Raw genomic sequence first — 22,024 nt, forward strand, 5'->3', positions numbered from 1 at the left:
AGGCGGTGTCCTTTGCCAGCCAGGTAGATGAAATGAAGCCCCGTAGTCTCCCAGGGCCTGTTTGCTGTGCTAAGGGTGGGGACTTGTGTTCTCTTGCTCTCCTGGCTCTCCAAGAGTGGAGCCTGCTGATTTTTAAATTTCCAGGTGTGAAGTCCCACTGATTGTGAGAATTCACAAAATTATGCCCCTCTGGTCTTAATGTGGTCCCTGTGCCTGGGGTGCTTGGTATGGGGGTCTATCTTTCCCCCCTTTTTGCACCCATGGTCTCCTCCCTCTGGTAGACCATCCCAGTGGTCCATTTAGCTCCAGACCATGTCTTTGTCCTTCCTACTATTTACTGTTTCTCTACATTTTTTAGCTGTGGAGGGTCTGTTCTGCCAGTCTTTGGGTTATTTATACTATGTGGGTGTTACCTCATTGTATCCATGGGATGAGGTGAGCTTAGAGTCCTCCTACTCTGTTTCCCCCCATGAGTACAGGAATGCATTCTATGGGTCCTTTTTATATAAGGGTGTGAATTCCATTCATCAGATCTCTGCCCTTATGACCTAATGGCCTCCCAAAGGCCCTACCTCAAATCCCATTACATTGGGGATTAGATTTCAGCACATGAATTTTGGAGGAACACAAACACTCCGTCTATAGCAATTATAAATTAGTTTTAAATTTATATGGAGACTTTTGGCCATACTTTTTCATGCATTAGAAACTTCCTAATGATAGCAATCATAGTACAATAGGTACAGTAGTACAGTTATGTTGTATAGTTGCTGTGTATGGAATTAGTAATATATTTTAAAATATGGATGTATTACTGAATTATAAATTTGCATCTTCATTTTTATGTATAGATCAAAAGAGCATTACAGGAACCACACTTAAAAATGGAATGGTTACTTCAAAATGAACTTTAAAATGCATTAGAAGTAGAGGCAGGTGGGGGATGGTCAAAATGGGTGAAGGAGGATGGGAAATGCAGGCTTCTAGTTATGGAATGAATAAGCCATTCATGAGAATAAAAGGCACATCATAGGGAATGTAGTCAATAACAGTGTCATAATGTTGTATGGTGACAGATGGTAGCTACACATGTGGTGAGCATAGCATAACGTGTAGAAATGTTGAATCTGTTGTACCTGAACCTAATGTAACATTGTATGTCTACTATACTCAAATGAAAATCATTCAAATATATTTTCTATGATATACTTAATTGCCAGAAACGGATACTGTATAATCTGTTACTTCAATAATGTTTCCAATATATTCTTATTCCTTTTACCAGTGCTATTAAGTGGATTGACCACTCTATACAGAGTATCATTTCTCACCTTTCTCAGTGTTGGAATTAATTGAACTTCAGGGATAACATGTTACATTTCCAATTTAAAATATGTTGATATAACCTAACTTCTTTCTATTTCATTAGTTTAACAATACCAAATAACACATTGTTTTCTTAGTTTTGAGTAATTGGTAGAAATGTAGTTATTATTGGGTCTTCTAAATGTTTTAGAATAAATTATAAAGCATACTTTCAATACAAAATGAGTATATGAAGATAAATTTTTTATTTAAATTGGAAATATTTCTATTTAAATATTAGTGAGGATTTAGTCAATAAACAAACCTTCAGGTAGCTCCAAAGCTAATGTTTAATAAGCAGGACTCTTAAATCTACCAATGCTATAAATCTTCTTGGTTAGCTTAGAAAGCATAGAATGTGTTTCCTTTCACTTCTTCACCAGTAGTGGATTAGAAAACGTAGCTGTGCAAATCCCTGCTAGTTCTGTCATTAAGACATCAGAAATATCACTTTATCCCCATTTGGCTAAGTGAGAGGACATTAACCATAGCTTCTAAACTCCATTAATAACACAGAAATATGTACCATTGTACTTTAGGGGAAAAATCCATTTGATATACATTTTGTAACTGTCTTTCAGCAGGGAAGAAAAAGAACCAGAACTCTGTGTAATCTTACCACTTTTAAAAAGTTTCTAAATTCCAGGGCACCTGGGTGGCTCAGTCGGTTGAGCGTCTGCCTTTGGCTCAGGTCATGATCGCACGGTCCTGGGATTGAGCCCCACATCGGGCTCCCTGCTCTGCGAGAGGGCCTGCTTCTCTCTCTCCCTCTGCTGCTCCCCCTGCTTTGCGCTTTCTCTCTTTCTCAAATAAAATCTTTAAAGAAATTTTCTAAATTCCATCTATAGAGAAGTAAGCAAACACATAGGGATCTATATCTAGATGTACCGTCCAAGCATCACTAGTCTATCACATATGCAGGATCTCATAAAATGGGTTTTGCTAGAGTAAGTGTATTTATGTATGTTACATGCTTTTACAAAGTTGAATGTGATAGATTTTATAATTTTTATAAAAAGGGTGTGCATATTAGAATTCAAAATTGCTCAAATAAGATTATGAATTTTGTAAATTTTTGTCAAATAGTTGAGTTTTGGGCAACTCCATTTACCCCTGAAGGCCACTAAAAGTTTACTTTTACTAAAGCCATAAAGAATAGATTTTACTATTAATGCAAGAACAGATTGAGATTAAAGCCCAATTATTTTCAGGGGATACTGTCTACTTGGTGACTAGCAATGATAAAAAAAAAAAAATCTACCAAACTATTTCATCTTGAGGGTTCTCTACCATGTTTGTACACATGCATCCGGGTGTGCATGCTTGTAAATGTGCATATCTATACCTATATTCAAAACTACACAGTGCATAAATGTAAAGGAATAAAACAAATATATGTATATAAAATTTTTATGGAGGTTAGTTGACGTACAATGTTAGTTTCAGGTGTACAACATAGTGATTCTATAATTCTGGGCATTATGTGATGTTCACCATAAGTATTAACATCTGCCACCGTATATTACAATATTATTGACTATATTCCCTATGTTGTGCTTTTTATCTTTGTGGCTTGTTTTATAACTGGAAATTTGTACCTCTTAATTCCTTCATATATTTGGCCCATTCTGCAACCCTCTCTTTTCTGTAAACTATCAGTTTGATCCATTTATGAGTAAAACCATACAGTATTTGTCCTTGACCTGTTTCACTTAGAGTAATACTCTCTAGGTCCATCCAAGTTGTCACATATGGCAAGATTGCATTCTTTTTTATGGCTCAGTAATATTCCATTATGTATGTATATCACATCTTTTTTCATTCCTCTGTTGATGGGATGCTTAGGTTGCCTCCATATTTTGGCAGCTGTGAATAATGCAGTGAACACAGGGGAGCATTATCTTCTTGAATTAGTGTGGTTTTTTGGGTAAATACCCATCTGTGGAATAACTGAATTGTATTTCTATTTTTAATTTTTTTGAGGAACCGCCGTACTGTTTTCATAGTACTTGCACCAATTCCCATTTTCACCAACAGTTACAGGATGGTTCCCTTTTCTCCACATCCTTGTCAACTCTTGGTATTTCTTATCTTTTTGATACTAGCCATTCTAACAAATGTGGTATCCTTGTGGTTTTCATTTGGGTTTCCCTTGTGAGTGATGTTGAGCATCTTTCGTGTGTCTTTGCCCATTGGTATGTTTTCCTTAGAAAAACATTTAATTTTGGTCTTTTGCACATTTTAATTTTTTTGTGTGTATCTGTATTGAGGTGTAGGAGTTCTTAAATTTGGGACTTTAACACCTTATCAGATCTATCATTTACAAATATCTCTTCCCATTCAGGAGGTTGCCTTTTCATTTTGTTGGTTTCCTTTTGTTGTGCAAAAGCTTTTTAATTTGGTGAAGTCCCAATAGCTCATTTTGACTTTAGTTTTTCTTGCCTAAAGAGCTAGATCCATAAATATGTCGCTATGGGTGATGTCCAAGAGATTACTGCCTAGGTTTTCTTTTAGGAGTTTTATGGTTTCAGGTCTCACATTTAGGTCTCTGATCTGTTTTGAGTTTATTGTTGTGTATGGTGTAAGAAGGTGGTCCAGTGTCATTCCTTTGCATGTAGCTGTGAAGTTTTCCCAGCCCCATTTTTGAAGAGACAGTCTTTTCCCCATCATATATTCCTGTTTAATTTGTCATGGATTAATTGACTAAGTATAGGTTTATTTCTATTCTGATCTGTTGATCTGTGTGTCTCTTTTTGTGCTAGTACAATACTGTCTTGATTGCTATAGTTTTTCAGTATGTCCTGAAATCTGGGATTATGATACCTCCAGCTTGGTTCTTAAGATTACTTTGGCTATTCAAGGCCTTTTGTTCCATAAGATTTTAGGATTATTTTGGTTCTGTGAAAATACTATTGGTATTTTGATTAGAAATGCATTAAATCTGTGGATCGCTTTGGGTAGTATGGACATCTTAATTTTCCAGTCAGTGAGCACAAATAATATTTTTATGTCAACTTCAGTTTCTTTGATCAATGTCCTATAGTTTTCAGAGTATAGATCTTTCACCTATTAGGTAAAATTATTCCTAGCTATTCTTTTTGATGCAATTGTAAATGGGATTATTTTAGTTTATCTTTCTGCTACTTAGTGTTCAGAAATACCACAAATTTCTGTATATTAATTCTTGATTCCTGTAACTTTACTGAATTCACTTATTCCAATAGCTGTTGAGAGTTTAGTGTTTTTTTTTTTTTTTTTCTTAATGCTGTATCATGTCCTCTGCAAATAGTTATTTTTCTTACTGATATGGATGCCTTTTACTATTGCTGGGGCGCCTGGGTGGCTCAGTCGTTAAGCATCTGCCTTCGGCTCAGGTCATGATCCCAGGGTCCTGGGATCAAGCCCCACATCAGGCTCCCTGCACAGCAGAGAGCCTGCTTCTCCCTTCCCACTCCCCCTGCTTGCATTCCCTCTCTCTGTGTCTCTGTCAAATAAATAAATAAAATCTTTAAAAAAAAATAAGATTTTCAGTGATATGTTGAATAAAAGTAGCAAGAGTGGATATCCTTGTCCTGTTACTAATTTAGGGGAAAGGCTTTCTGTTGTTTAACATTGGGTAAGGTGTCAGCTGTGGGTTTGTCATATGTGGCCTTTATTATGTTCCCTCTATATCCACTTTTAGTGAGTTCTGAACATGAATGGATATTGAATTTTGTCAAATGCCTTTTCTGTGTCTACTGAGATAAGGATTTTATCCTTCATTTTGTTAGTGTGATCTATCTCATCTATTTTGTAGATAACAAACCATCCTTGCATCCCTGGAATAAATACCTCTTTATTGTGGTGAATGATCCTTCTAATATACTATAAACTTCCATCTTAGTACGATTTTCTTAGTGACACAAAGATTTTGGACCATTGTGTTTTCATTTTCATTTGTCTGGAAGTATGTTTTGACTTCCTCTTCAATTTCTTCACTGACTCACTGGTTATTTAGTAGCCTACTGTTTAGTCTCCATGTGCTTGTGAGATTTTTAGTTTTTTTTTTGTAATTTCTGGTGTTCTGTTTTGGGGGTCAGAAAAAATGCTTGATAAGATTTCAATCTTTATTGAAACTTGTTTCGGGGCCTAACATTTGATCTATCTTGGAGAATGTTCATGTGGACTTGAAGAAAACATTCCAAAGATAAAATGTTTTTTATATATCTGGTAAGTCTGGTCTAATGTGTCCTTCAAAGTCACTATTTCCTTATTGGTTTTCTGTTTGTATGATCTATCCATTGATGTGACTGGGGTGTAATATATGTATGTTTTATAGATGTATCTTTATATAGGTCATCCTGTATGTGTGTTCTTAAACAAAACACATTGAGAACTATATATGTAACAATATGGCAGTAGAGAGAGCAAGACAAAGTTAATACGTTTATGAAAAGAAACTTAAAGGACAATAAAAAGTATTTATCCTTGAGAACGGCAGGGGAGAGAAATCCAGGTAAAAGTAGAGTGTAAGGAGAAGTTACCCAGAGGGAATGTGCCTGGTATGTACCTAAAATGACTGTAATTAAGCTCTCCAGAGGAAGCAGAATACTAGAAAATAGAAACGATAAAGCACTAAAGAGTTTGAAGATGAATTTTGAAATCCAGTATTTTGAAATTGGAACCATCTTGATTTTTAACTTTTTCATATGTCAGCTCTGCAGCCTTGGACAATTGGCTTAATGTGTTTAAGGCTATGTCTGTACACATACAATGGGGTTAATAATGGGACCTCCATCATGTGATCTAGAGAGAATTTAGCATCAGCAAGTGTTCACTGATGACTAATTTCACATGTAACCTCGTTTTTTAAATGAGGATAGCCTCTGAAACATGAAGAGCTATGACCATATATGTACACATACACAGCAGGCACGTGTTGGGATGGTCTCAAGATGGAGGCTAAGCATTTATCCCTTATACTATTTTCTCACATAAAATCTAATCAAGGGACTTTAAACGAAATATTTCCAAAAGATGGTAAACATTTCTTCTTTGAAACTATATTTGCACCAATAGTTAAGATAATTGGGAAATCTAGAGAGAATGAAGTTGCATTCAACTGACAAAGGGTGCTTTCAATCCAAACAGGTGAATATGCCAACTGGTGAGGTGAATGTCATGTCTAATAGAATTTTCACAAGTTTGAGGGGGGAGGAAATATATTTTCTAGGTGTGCCTCAGTTTAATACCAGAAAACATGAACAGACCCTCAAAGTATTCTTAAAAGTAATAATTTCCAAGTAACTTAACTTGCTCCTCTAAAATTAGCTTCTTTTTGCTTTAGCATCCTATCTTTTATTTTCAGTTACGATTTCCTCAAACTTGAGTCCAGTTTTTAAGCATGATTGTTTTGTCTACATTTTAAAAATTGAAACTTATACACAGACATGACAATTATTTTGTTTAGCTTGAAACTCCTGTTTTGTTCTTTCCTTCTTGAATGATCGAACTAAAACTACTTTTTTTTTTCTATTGGCAAAATGTCTTAAATCAGCACCACATATCCACACACAAATTGCATTAAACATTTTTTACTCTTTATCAGTAGAATACATTTCATTCTTGCAGAATTGAAGGATGTTAACTTCTAAACAAGATTGCTGACATTAGTGGGAACGTACTGAACAGGTCCTGTCCCTCTCTACATTCTATTCTGTCAGAATATAATTAAGCAGTTAGACATGACAGTGTGTATTGTAATGTAGGAATAACACAGATCCTTGGATTTGTTGTGCAGTACAAGACTGAATTCCATTAGCTCTCTCCCCTGCACCAAAAAAATTACCACACCCACCCACCCACCCAATAACAACTTATTTACAAGAAGAAACCTTACCCTTAACTGAGCACCACCACAAAACAAATGTATGTCAGGTCACTTTTGGTGGATTATGGTAAAGTTGGAGAAAAGCATAGGCTACATTTTGGGTGGTTGTACTTTTCTTTACAAAAACCTATGTTCTTTTGCCGCCAGCTATTAAAGTCGGTTGGTATACTAGAGATGCTATTTTTAATTCCATCCTAATGTATGAAATTTCTAAGTTTCATAGGTTTCCAAGTATACCTTCTAAATGTAAATTTTAGTTCTTAAATCTTAAGTCATTGAACCTTTTTCTTTGAAGGCTTGATTCTTGTACCTGCATAAAAGTTATTAAAAGGGGTATCATTGAATTTATCTCTTCCAATATGACCAAATATGAATCATAACTAAAAAAATACATGTTGATTTCCATATGGGTATGTTTGAGAATTCTAACTTATAGAACAAATATATGTTCTATAACATTAAGTTTAGACATATTTTTAAATGTATGAATGTATGCAAGTCCAAATTTTACTATACAGTGAAATATAACCATATGAAGGCTATGTAATATTAAATAGAAAGATGACAGCTTAAATTTTTAAATCTTTAAAATTTTAAATTTCATCCTATTTAGTTGCAATAGGAAAGTATGAATATTGATAAAACTTTAAAGTAGCTTCTGTGAAGGCAAAGACTTTTCTAAAAGAATATTCCTAATTTTCAGGAGTAAAATTTACAGTTGACTGTGAAACTAATCAAATTCATTATAGGACAGTTTTGTGTAGTGTGTATGTATTGGTTTAAACGTGTGTGTACATATAAACATACACATATCTGTAGGCTTACTCTGTATCCAAATTTGTACATAAATTTACTTGAAGACATGTATATACACATACTTATATACATATGTGTGGGCACATGTAATATTCCACAGGTAGAAAAACTAGGTGAATATTTTTAGGCCAAACTGAATGTAATAATGCAAGTACATATTTATTGTTCATACTTGAGATGAAAATAATCCCGAGGTTAGTAACCACTTGTGAGACCTTGAGCCAATCACTAAACCTCTGTTATTAAACACACACACACACACACACACACACACACACGCGCGCGCGCGCACGTGCGCGCGCCCCTCCTGAGTCTGATTTGTCTCTCTCTTTTCTTTTTTAAGATTTTATTTATTTAAGAGAGAAAGAGCACGAGAGGGAAGAGGGTCAGAGGGAGAAGCAGACTCCCTGCTGAGCAGGGAGCCCGATGTGGGACTCCATCCTGGGACTCCAGGATCATGACCTGAGACGAAGGCAGTCGCTTAACCAACTGAGCCACCCAGGTGCCCTGGCTTGTCTCTTTTGGCCCAGCTCGAGGCATTCTTCAGCAGTGGGCCCAGGAAATAAGAATTGAGTCATGTCAGTAATTCTGCATACAGAGAAACACTTTATTTACATTTAAAACTGCCATTGGACACTATAAACACAAAAGGTAAAATCCATGTTAATTTAAATTGTTCTTAGAACCGTATTAGATAGCGAATAAAAAGTAGAAAGAGGGAGGAAATGGGAGAGGAGGGTGAGAGACAATAAGAAAGGACGTAAGCGTTATGGATATCTGTTAATGGTGTTTTTTTTTTTTTTTTTTTTTTTAAACAAGGAGTCAGGCATATTCATTTTGCACAGGGGCCCAAAATTTGGGTAGTTGGCATTAAGAACCCAAAGATGTTGTGTTCCTATTATAAAGATATTTTTTGAACTTAAAACGCACTATGTGGTAGACTTGGACAATTTGGACTTGGTTTTACTTTTATAATTTTCCCATTTTGATTTTCAAGGTTAAAGCTTTTTAATCTTGTATGAATGCATTATATACACAAACATTTGGTCAAAGTAACAATATTCATTTATATTTCTGATAAACTTAGTGTTTGTAATGAGAAAATAGAAGATAAATATAGAATAAAGCCATAAGCATGCTATGCAAATTATGAATAGTAAATTGGATACATTGATTGGATTCTTTGGTATAATAGAAAAAAAAAGTCTGTCAGCTAAGTTTTTGACAGTGTCAAATACACAACTATTTTAAATAAGATTAAGTAATTGGCAGAATATGCTATGTGCACTTTTTATATTAAGTATAATACAAGTGACTTTTGGTGTGAAGACTACTTCAGGAATTGAGTTCTTCAGGTCACTTACTTCTGAAAAACATGTCCAAATTCAGTACTAAATTCAAAGTTTTACAATGTAATCTATGTAAGACCATGGTAGCATTGCATACTTCATACTACAGGAGTAATGCATTACTTGTAGGCCAAATGTACGATGCCAGGCTGCTTCTGTATCTTAGTGTGGCCATCCAAACTTTAATATTACAATGGAAGGAAGATCTCTAGATATGGGTTTGGGAGTCCCAAGTTCAAGTCACAACTCAGTCTTACTATCTGTGTGACTTTGGGCAGGAAGTTAGCATTACTGAATCTCGGTTTCAGGATCTGTGAAAGTGGGTATAACATTTTCTGTGTCTCATGCATAGAATGTAGAAATTTATAGAAAAATAGTAAACAAAAGCACTCTGTAAACCTTGATGGACTACACAATCAGGAGTTTCATTAACATTAATGGAATGATTTCCACTATGGGCTCAGTTTGTACTTATCCAGAGAATAACATTGGTAACCCATTGTATTATGACTGGTGTGTACAAATAAATAATTGTGTGTACAGATTTTTTTTTGTCGAAGACTAATTGTTATAGCAAGTAACACAACTAAAATAGTTGTGGAAATGTAAAATAACTGGAGAGAAATGAAAAAGTTCCTAACTTAAAATGAATGGTCTGATAATACTGCTGTGATGAGGAGGGAGCATTTGAATTGAGTTCTTCTGGATGAAAAAGTTAAGCAGGGAGAGTAAACATAAGGCAGAGAGACAGCAAATAAAAAGTAAGGGACTTTGAATTTGAAATGCAGTGGAAGACCATTTGAAGGGTTTTGCATAGGAAAATATAATGTATACTTTTAAAGGGTCACTTCAGCTGCAGTGTGGACAATGATGGGACATGGTGCTTAATGGGAGCAGATGAAATAGGAAGCTACTATGATAGTCCTAATGAGAGGACACGGGCTTGGGCAGGACTGCTGTGTACAGTTGTATACAGCTCTGTATACTGCAGAGCTGTAGGTCTGCCATTCTTGTAGATTGCAAAGTGAATGGATCTCTCTAGGGTTGTACAGTTTTTTGTTGTACAACTGTACACAAAGATCCTGCTTGGAGCAGACTAGTGGTATTGGAAGTGGTGAGAATTGGCTTAATCAAAACATCGTTTGGAATAGAAAAAAATATGCTCTTTAATGTATGGATATCGGTAGAGAGAAATGGGAGAATTCCTATTCTTGAACTTGACAGATATTTGTTATTCTTAACCGGTTCTATGCTTTCTTTTTGTGTTCCTTATTCTAAACAATTGAATAATTCTTTAAATTTGTTAAAATGGCTTTTATATATTTTTTAATTCCCTGGACAAATAGGCACCTTATGTATGTATATGGTGTGAGTTTGGTTTGTCAACATGGAAACATTTTGAAAAGATTAGCTTAACAAATTGGAGACATTATGATCTTTCAAAAAACTCAGATAATACACAGTAAGTGATCAATAACTATTTATTGATGATGCTGCTGTCTGCCCTTTGAGGAGCTGTTAATAATACAATGCAAACCATGTGCTTCTGAAATCACTTGAATGGGATATTTAATAACATGATTAGACTAATTTGCTGCAAGATTGAGATTCTTATTTGGCATTAATGTGGACTATAGCTTAGGCCTCTAAAAGTCACAGTTGTACACAATGGCGTTTTTTTGAAAATAAGCTTTTGTAGATTTATATAATATGTTATTGAGATATTGATTTAACCTATTAAATTCAAAATGCTGAAATTCCAAGCCTTTTCTACTTTTCGTTCTGCCCAACAAATCACAGCATGTTGATTCTTTGCAGGGTTTAACACATTAACTCGGTCTTAGAGGATTGGTATTTAAGAGCAAACAAAAAACTTCATTGTAAGGAGAATCTTCAAGGCTCCCTTTGAGAGGCTTGGCAATTGATTCAGTATTTCAGTGTGGTCACTCTGTAATCTGTTGGTGTTCATAATTCTTCAGAGATATTGTAAAGATTAACCAAATAGTTTGTAAAGTATTTTATCTCTTCAAATGCAAGTTCTGGGAGCTGAACATTTAGAAGCCTTATACATAAGCTATACTGCGCCAGAACCCTTAAACTGTTATTAAAACCACTTAAGTGTTGTACTTTATCACTGCTGTCTTGATAATGCAGGGCTGTGCCTATCATATCAGTTTTTGTCTCTTGAAGACTGTTTAAGCATAGTACTATTTATATTTGAAGTACTATTTATATTTGACATTTATCAGAGTTACAGTGATCCTTTTAAATTTGGAGACTGTAGAATCTTTACTTGATCTATCACCTATTCCCTAATGTCAGACTCCGTATAAGCACTGCCCAGTATTACACAAAGAGCCATGCTGTTTAATGTACAGCGTATGTGTAACAAACCTCCCAGAGTTTTGCTCTATGACCTAATGTGTTCTCCCAAAAGAGCTTCAAAGTATAGGAAGCTTCCCTAAGCTACCTAAAAAGTAGTACCTCCTATCAATGCAACTTCCCGGATCATTATCATAAATAACGATTCCAGAATGTAATTTCTTCTAGAGAAGTCTTTAATTTCTAGAAAAGAGAAAACATAAAGTTCTTCAGAATTTAGAATTACCAAATTCTACCTTGAGGAAGAAAGAGGCAATGAAATAGAGTTGTAAGGGAATTCTATAGTGGCCAAACACCATTCTTTTTTTTGTTGTTAATCACCATACATTACATCATTAGTTTTTGATGTAGTGTTCCATGATGCATTGTTTGTGTATAACACCCAGTACTCCATGCAGTACGTGCCCTCTTTAATACCCATCACCGGGCTAACCCATCCCCCCACCCCTCTCCCCTCTAAAACCCTCAGTTTGTTTCTCGGAGTCCATAGTCTGTGCTGGTTCGTCTCCCCCTCCGATTGCCCCCCACTTCATTTTTCCTTCCTTATCCTAATATCCTCCATGCTATTACTTATGTTCCACAAATAAGTGAAACCATATGATAATTGATTTTTCTCTACCAAGCACCATTCTTTTGAGTGGTGGGGAAGTGGCTGGCTCCTCATTCACGGCTGCTCACAAGGTTTGGGGGCAGTCCTGCTCAGGAAGGGACTGTCACTGCACTTACCAAAAGGAAAAACTGCCCATCACTTACAGGCTAGCATTTCTTTTGAGGAGAAAACTTTAATCTGGAATAACTTAGTTGTAAAACATGTTTCTTTTTGCTATAGTTAGAGTAGGGTCACACTGTATATTCTGGGGGGAAACAAAAGTTCAAATTTTGTTATACGATCCACATTAAATCTATATCTAGCTCAATGACGTAAAAAGTTGAGATTACTGAGAATAACTTTTTTTCTTTTCTGACTGGCTCTACATTTGTCAAAGTATTTCCTAAGGTTAGGAGTTTCTGATCTAAATATATCAAAACATGTACACCACTGAACTGAAGAGAAGGTAGTGAAGACGGATGAAATAAGAACAGATACATAAAAATAGGCATAAAATGTGGGAAAAAGTCTAGGCATTATGATTATGCATTAAGAATGTCAGTGCCTTTTATTTCATATTTCTGGTTTTCTCAAATACTGGTTTTTAATCAAGATAAGTATTTTTTGAATCATGAATGTTATTTTAATCAGGAAGTGATCATGTTCCTCATAAGCCGTTTTAAACTACTTGTCACTTGGTCACCTTTATGCTATATTAAAAGGAAAACATTTAATTGACATGTACTTTGTGTCATTTATATAAATATCTTCTGAAAAATATTCTTACAAATCCCTCTATTTCAAAGTATAAAATCTATCAGCTACCACTGACACAGATTTTAGATGGCCTGTAATTCTCAGGTTTAGTTTAAGACTTCATTTATGTAAGAATTTGATTTCTTTACACGATAGTATTTCTTAACATTTCTTTGCTGAAAGTTTCTGCTTACATTGACTCTTTGCTACGTATCAAGATGCACTTCAGAATGTGTTTCCTTTTTGACAAATACATTAAATCATTCGACAGTTATATATCATGATAGTGATATTTTAAGAGGCCTTATATATCAGGTGTACCATAATGCTATTTTCCAGAAGTTTTCTACTTGGACAAGAAGGAAATAATTTAAACATTAAGGAAACTGTGGGACAGTTTATGAATGTCTTAAGAGTAAAAAATGAATTCTCTCTCTAGATATTTGGTGGCAAAATTAGATGTCTCAAAAGATGATTTTTAAAAGCCCCAAATAATGTGAAACCTGTAAAAATTAAAAATTAACTTTCAACTAGTTGGAGTATTCAGTATTTCAGAGGTAATACTGAAAATTCATAACACTTGATAAGTTACTCTACCAGAATTGTTTCAGCAAGACAATCAAAGGGGAAAAGCGCCACCTATTGATGATGATATGCAAATTATGTGGTGGTCTTTGAGCTTAGCTATCTGTGAAGCTGCATTGGAGTAAAAGAATTCACTAGGTTGAACATTTTTTAGCTCTTCAATATGAAATCCTTTATGTCCCTTTCATTCTGAATATGATCATTCCGTTTAAGGCTATATTCAATGCACCTTGAAACCCCGTCTTAATGGACTTTTTTTATCATATTGTCTTTATGAGCGGCACATCCCAATGCTCTCAACAATATGTTTGGATTGTCTTTTGAAATAATACATAAACACCTCTCCTTTTTTTCAACAGTAAACTTTATAAATAGAATAAGTGTTCATAATTCTGGGAAACTGGTGTTTAAAAAAATCAAATTTTAATGAAAGAGTTAGATTAAGGTCAAACGTGAATTGCCTGACTTGACATCATACATGTAGCTTAATGTGTTTAATGTATATAATTATAAATTGTCATTAGCTACGTATTTAACTTTAAAATCTTAAGGCTTGATACTGAACACTTAATTCGTTGAGTGACATTTCAACAAATTGTATTAAAATTCATGGACCATGTAGGCTGTGTGAAAAGGTAACTGTTAGTATTTTAAAATAAACTTTTATGTCTTCATAGAATTGAGAAAGATTGACCTTCATGTGGGAGATCTCTGTTCTTCTCTTATCATTAGAACAGTATTCTTCATCCATACTAGTGTCTCTTATCCTTTGAATGCATAGGAGATTATTGGACCTAAATCCTGAACGTATCTACAGGCAGAAATGGCCCTCAATCTATGAAGTTACGGGGGAAACAATTTAGAGTAAAATTTTAGTGTAGTTCTAGCTCAGCAAAATCACTTAGCCTTTAAAAAAAAAAAAATACTGTTAGGCAGTTGAAGGAACTATAGAACTGTAAGTATGACTAATTAGATTAAAATGTGCTAAAATTTTCCTTAAATAGGATTTCAAAGATACGTTTATAGAAAGAAGAAATACCCAGATGCACTTACTTGCTAAAGACGTAGGACGTTTATAATTTGCGTATCTGTTTTACTCAATGTGATTGTAATGCCTCCATTTTACTAGACTCCCTGTGAAACTTTACAGGTTATCTTTGTTCTTTTCCAGATCAATAAAGTAACAGCAGATAACTATTAATATATTTCTTTGTATCTGCACAGTGAAAACTTTAAATATTAAAACGAAATATTGCAGCCCATATATCATCTACTCTTACAAGACAAGAATGACAGTATTAAGATGCACATTCAGGATAGCACTCTTTCTACTTTGAACGCTGTCAAGAACAAAGTGCTTTACAGACTTAAAATAAATCTAGGTACTAATCCATTGAATTTCTGACAACAGGAGCCCAAGGTTTCCATGCACTTAGCTGAGTACTGCATAAGAGCTTGTGCATTATTTATGTCCACTAATGGTGTTGCAATGCGCTTTGTGTGAAGCAGTGACAGTGCAATCTGCTAAGATAGCTGCTGCTATGGACAAAGCCATACATTTTCTTGAGCTTGAATTTTTGACAGAATACTCTATTAATGCCAATTCTGCTTAAGTAAATGCTGAGCAGGGGTCAGTTGTTCCTTTTTTCCCCCCTTCTCTTATTATTTAAGAAAACAGTGCCATAAAATTGAAAATGATGTTCTGAGGTTTGCTGAATTTTTCAGTACAATAGGAGCCGATAAAGGTCACTCTACTTTTTTGGTCTACTTTTATGATTTTGTGTGATGGTCCACAGACTCGATAGGAAAGCTCTTAGCACTAGGAAAGGGAGGTGCTATTAATTCTAGTTTCAGTGCCATTATACTCTTCAGTGGATCAATAGAATTAAATGAGCTGAGATATTAGGAAAATATTGGGAATAAAAAAAAAAAAAAGGGCAGGAGGGTTGTATTGTTTGACCAGGGTTGGGATGAGTTGAAAATAAAGAGCCATCCACGGCAGCTGTCAATAAATCAGGAAAACTCTACTCTTACCAAATAGAATACAGCACGAAGCCTCAAGTCTTAAATGCCTATAATATCTATTGTGGTTTCTCTAATTAAACAGTTTTGGAAATAGCCATTGTAGCCCTCTTCTATCAAGTAAATTTTAAAGTGCTCACAAAGGGAATATTCTGCAAATGACCTAAATGAGGACAGTTCTGTTCACAAACTTAATATTTTGGTGTATGAAGCGCATCAAAAAAAGTAGGGAGATAATTCAGATGTTAAAGATTCAAAATTCTGCTCATCTTTGGATATCTCTCTAGGACACAACTGTTTATATTAGAAATACATGGTTGATTTTTCTCTCCTGTATTGTAACGTTTTGCCATTTAAATGGTATGAAGTCAATACATTTTAGTCTTAATGGCAAAAAATGGTGTGTTTTAACTGATAAGAGATACATATTAGATTGCACATTACTAATTGTCCTTTGAAATAAGAGCAGAAAAGACTTCAATCCCTGGAAGGGTGAAGTAGGCAGCACGATATAAAGTGGGTCACAAGACATGTGTTTAATTCTTCTGTCATTAAGCCTTACTAGAATTTGGCCACATTTTAAAATGATCTTGCAATGACAAATTTAGGATTATTGTAGTATCTTCAAAGCTAACTTCAAAAATTTTGAGAAAAATATTTTTCCTGTTTCTAATATGGTGGAGACTGCAAATTGCTCATCCAGAGATACAGCCTCTTTAAATTGGGCTCACTTCTAGACGTGTTCCTTTGGCCTTTGCAGTTGGGTGTGGGCATTTCTAGAAAAGAATTTGGAAGTGAATGGTGTGTACCTTTTTGAGGTTAAGATATTTAAGAGGTGGCTCTGCCACCTCCTGCTTTTTTTCCTCCCTGCATCTGAATGGATGCAAATGATAGTAGGAATAGTAGAGCTTCAAAAAGGGAGCCACAAGGGCACTGGAATCACTATGGATTGGGACACAGGCTTGTTCTGTTATGAAACCAAGACTCATCATCAGCTCGGTCACTGAATCAGTTGTTGTTGGTTTGCTACCCCCATTTCGGTTTCCCAAATTAATAGAGACAGTGTTACGTAAAGGGTCCATAGTTAACACACAATGGTTGTAAAAGATAAATATGTTACAAATAGAAAGTTCAAATTGTTTTTGAGCTTCTCAGTTTTTCGGTTTGACATACATAGCGATACATGTTATGGTCTGTCTTCCCTTTCATGACTTAGAATTTGTCCTTTTGTGAGCGGTCCTCTCCTGTTTAAGATAGCCCAAGTGAGTTTAATTTGACAACATTTTCATTAGGCTGTGCAGATACATGCATTGCCAGCAGGATGAAATACAACTGGATGATCATTTCATTTGTTCTGCCCCAAAAAATGTTATTTTAATCATCTTTCTGAAATAGAAATTATATTTCTCTTGAGCAGGAAACTTTTGATTTCTCTGAGCAACCTTTCAGTTGAGCACAAGTTTGTATTTGGACAAGACTAAAAATTTGGGGTTTCATTCTCTCTAACTTCATGGAGATGCATTCTGATCTCTATTGATTTTTGATAAGGATTCTTCAAGTTTATAAAGAAAAATTGGTTGAGGTAAATGATCTCAGAACTTGGCAGTAACCCTTACATCCATCTTAAATTGAAGACCAAATTTTAAGAGAACACACTGAACTTTTAAAAGAATAATCAATTAGAAAACTTAAAGTTGTTTTAGCAATGATTGTTTTTTTTTTCTAGTTTTAAAGAAATGATAATTGTGTGGAATTAAAGGTTCCGTCATCTGTAACAACTTTTCTCAAACTTTAGGATTTGGATTGCATAGTATGTTCTTTTCTATGTATATCCTTGACATCAGCCCATATGTACTTAAAAAAATGAGAGAAGTAGTCTTTATATGTACCTATATAACTTATCAGATGTTAGTTTTTTAAAGTTCTAATAAGAATTTAATACTTTGTAAAGTAATATTTGTAAAATGAATACATGAATTAATAAGTAAAATGTTGGTGTCAACAAGTATACATGAGATTTTGGTTTCCCAGGAACTATGTTTAACCCTTAAACTTCCCTAAACTTCCATATCTCAAAGCATAGAAGCAGCTTAACATCTTATAAAACCTGTTAGTCAAGTGAAATAAACAGATTTCTAACAATACCTTCTTCAGTTTGAAACTCTACAACGGAGTATAAAGACAGTGATGCAAGAATTCCTAGGACTCTCATAACTGTTAAGTGGTATAGCAAATGTTAGCCCAAAGAATGCGGAATTACTGTTAACCCCGTCCTTTTTTTTTTTTTATCTGAAAGTCCAGGCTTATAAATATGTTTGGCAGAATCAAAAGAAAAAATCGAAAACAAATGAGTCCTGAGAAGGATCAAGATTGGTCAAGATCTAATTTGTGGGCAGAAAAAGCCAACTGATTGTCATAAATTAAAAGTGAAATTGTTTGAAATATATGGGGATATTTTACAGTTGCAGGAACCACTGAGCAACAGATTTGAGAGGTGAAGGGACTAGGAATGAGGAGAGTTTCAGCAATAGAAATATATGAATCTTTCTCCAAAACAGTGTTGTTGGTCATGTCCCATTAGTGGCTCCTGAATTCTGCTTAGTAGGCCATCATCAGTACTTAAAACAATAGGTTTTCCTATTTTCTATTGTGTTCTATTGTAATGCCTTGGGTAATTATTTTGTAGAACTTTTTTCTTAATATATACATGTGTGTACTAATTCTGTTCTATATTATTAACTCAGTTTCACTGTATTCAAAATACCATGTTGCAAGGAAAAACCTCTAATTATTTTATCCTGGGCCATATGTTCACTCAAGGGTCTTCATTCAGCTATGTCCACAAATGCAAAGTCCAATAATACAGACCTGGGGCTGTTCCCTGGGCAGCTGCCCAGGAAAAGTAGACTTAATGTGAGATCTAATTTACTGTATTCATTAAATTCATGGACTTCTTTCTGAAACCTAGTGATGATTTTTACTAAAATCAGAAATCTCATTGGAATACTGAATCTGTGAAACAAAATGTGCTCTGTTCGAATCTATAATAATAGTAAAACAGAACCAGGGGTATATGGCAGTGGTTAGAGTGACTTATTCTAAGGTTGCAGAAATCACACCATTCTTATATTAAGTGAAATGAAGTAAAACATATGCAAATGCATAGCCTCTATTTTGTTTTCTTGAAATGTCTTTTTGTGGAGAACATGCTGCAAAAATACTCTTCCACAGGCTATTTTGGTGTGATGTCAAAGTCTCTTTCCTCTTCTATCAATCTGTATGTGGGAAATAGCCTAACCTGCCAAAACAATAGTAATGTTCTCTTTAGTACTTTAATAATTTCAAAATACAGATTTACAGTTTTCAGATAATTTTGTATGTAGCTACTAAATATCACTATTACATCTTTTTCCTAAAATCAAGTTCCGAAATTCATATGTAATTTCAACCTTCTATAGATCTTTCCTTCCAAAAGTAAAACCCCCAAATTTTGTCTTTGGTAACAAATTATTGGAAGTGGTTATAGTTCAGAAATATACCAATAGGAAATTTCCTGCTGACTGGAGAATTTTCCATTAACTTCTTAGAGGGACATCATCCTAAATTGTGATACAGACAATAATCGTACTTTCAAGAATTATTTTGAATTCTACTTCTGCCTCTTGCTATTAACATTTATAAATTTTGTTTAAAATATATACAATTTTGTAAAGTTTGGCTTTAAAATTCACCTCCTTCAGCAGCACATTTCCAACTGGAACAAAGTGTACAATATAGTTTTACTTATTTTTCACATATACACAACATTGTAGATACACGTAAATGTTTTATCATACACCAGTTCTTCTCAGTCCTCTAATAGCTCCCCTTTTCCTCTGCCCTCTTTCCTCACCCAGCCTTCATTCCAGCTGCAATAAAAACAAAAGGATAATTTGCAATTAAGACCAGGAATACAGCTGAGGGTCAATAAAATCTGAAAACCAGGCCCTTGGGTATCACCCAAAGTCTGTGTTCATTCCCTCCATCTCTTCTGTTCCTGCATATTGGTTTAGTATACACATTGTTTGTTTTTTTTTTTTTAAACAAAAAAATGGCTGCTACAGTATGGAAGTTTTTGCATCTCTCAGCTTCAGAGATCTTTTTTCTGTGATACTCACCTAGTCCTTTCTTAGTCCAGAACCAATATATCCAAGACCGGGCTGGTTGTCCCATGTTAGGTCAGATACTCAAGCATGGACCAAATAACTGTAGCTAGTGTCAAGGTCAGGAAGCTGTTGTGATTATTATAATTACTATTTTAGTGTTTTGTGGCAGAAAATTACTTGGTCTGGTATAAACACTATGAAATGTGTTGAGATGACATAGGAGCTTAAAATGTGGCTGTGTTCAGGATTATCTGGAACCCTGTGGTTAAAGAAAAAGTAAAATCAAACATATGGGAAAATAATTCCTACCTATCCACTAGAAGATAATCAGGGAATCGGCTACATAAATTAGTGTGGAAGCAGCATTGGTTAAATCCATATGATACAATAAATGAACATAAAAAATGTTCTGAAAGAATGCATAAAAATAGTTTAAATGACTTAGAAATGGAAATGAAGGTCAAATGATAATTTCTTAAAAATCTATGTTGTGCAGAAATCCGACTCGAAATCATGCAGAAATCCTGATTTCAAGGGAGATTAGGTTTAAAACTTATTGTTTTTTCAAAAAAACTTGGTAAATATAGACTTAAATGTCTTCTTAGTATAAAAAAAAGTGTAACTTTAAGGGCACCTGGGTGGCTCAGTCATTAAGCATCTGCCTTCGGCTCAAGTCATGATCCCAGTGTCCTGGGATCCAGCCCCGCATCGGGCTCCCTGCTCAGCGGGAAGCCTGCTTCTCCCTCTCCCACTCCCCCTGCTTGTGTTCTCTCTCTTGCTGTCTCTCTCTCTCTCTGTAAAATAAAATCTTTAAAAAATGTAACTTTAATTAAAATACATGAAATGGGAATCATAAAATTTATATGTATGTGTATATGTGTACATGTATATATATGCACATACCTGTAGTTAAAGCTGGAGTGGTTCTTAAGAATCCACTAGTTCAAAGCTCTAGTAGAGAAATTAAATGACTTTCTTAAGGTCGAGGAGTCCAAAGGTGACAGATCCAATAAGTTTTTACATATAGATTCAAAGTCTAGCCTCTTTTCAATTGTACTACATAAATAATGTAAAGTTTCATTAATTTTTGCCATCATATATATTTTTCCTACAAAATAAAGTTGAATACTTGAGGGTGAGAACAAATATTTTTTAAACAGTAAACAAAATGTCATATTTCTTTAAATTTAGATCTCATTGGTAATTTCTTTAAAGGCTTACTGGGTCTGGGTATCCAGTTAGCTCTGAGTCCAGTATGTTCACATAGCACTCCTCTTTAGGGTTTGTAAAAATCTTAGAAGAGCTATCAGTAAGAGTGACTAGTAGGTAGATTCAGACCCAAGAATAACATGACATTATTTCAAAACCACATAATACTGCTGTCTATTCCAAATGTTCAACTTAATATTCTTAGAATGATGTCTTAATTGAACCGGATCCCTAGTAAAATTTCCAATGTATTTCTTTGGAATGTATTTATTCCTTACTCAGACATTATACCTTCAGTGCAATACATAGGTCTGAGGAAGGAAAAAAGTAGACTTGGAATTATAACTTAAAAGTTGTTCATATAAACCTGTGTCTCTAGTAAATATATAACAGATGTGCTAATGTGTCCTAAGGTAAATGCATAATGGACAAAGGTAATATTTTCTTCCCAATAACATTTTATTTCTTTCACCTGTTCATCTTTAATGCACCTGTGTCTTGGTGGCAGTTTGCTCAGTTGGAATTTGGAAGACATAAGTATCAACAAAGTATAACTCCTATTTTCTCTTGTGTGTTTTAAATTGTTCATAGAATGTTCACATAGATTTTTATATGCCCTTAATTATACTGAGAGTCAGGCTTCTTGGTATTTCTAGTTTGTATTGAGTTTCCCCAATTTTTTTTTAATGAAAATGAAGGAATAAAGTTGTCAGAATACTCTAATTTGGACTAGTATGTATTTAATATTTCTCAAATGTTTGCTTTTTGGTAATTTTGCTATGTTTCTAAATTTCTGTCCTCTTATTTGACCTCTGCAGCTATGATTTTGGGACACCACCTTTTTGTTCATAAGATGGGGAAGAATAGATGTTCTTATATTGATTTTTAAGTCTTGTTATTCACTATCACAACTGTTATGAGTGAGTGATATTTTTGG

The sequence above is a fragment of the Zalophus californianus genome, chromosome 3 (genome assembly GCF_009762305.2).
Source record: "Zalophus californianus isolate mZalCal1 chromosome 3, mZalCal1.pri.v2, whole genome shotgun sequence".
Taxonomy (NCBI): Eukaryota; Metazoa; Chordata; class Mammalia; order Carnivora; family Otariidae; genus Zalophus; species Zalophus californianus.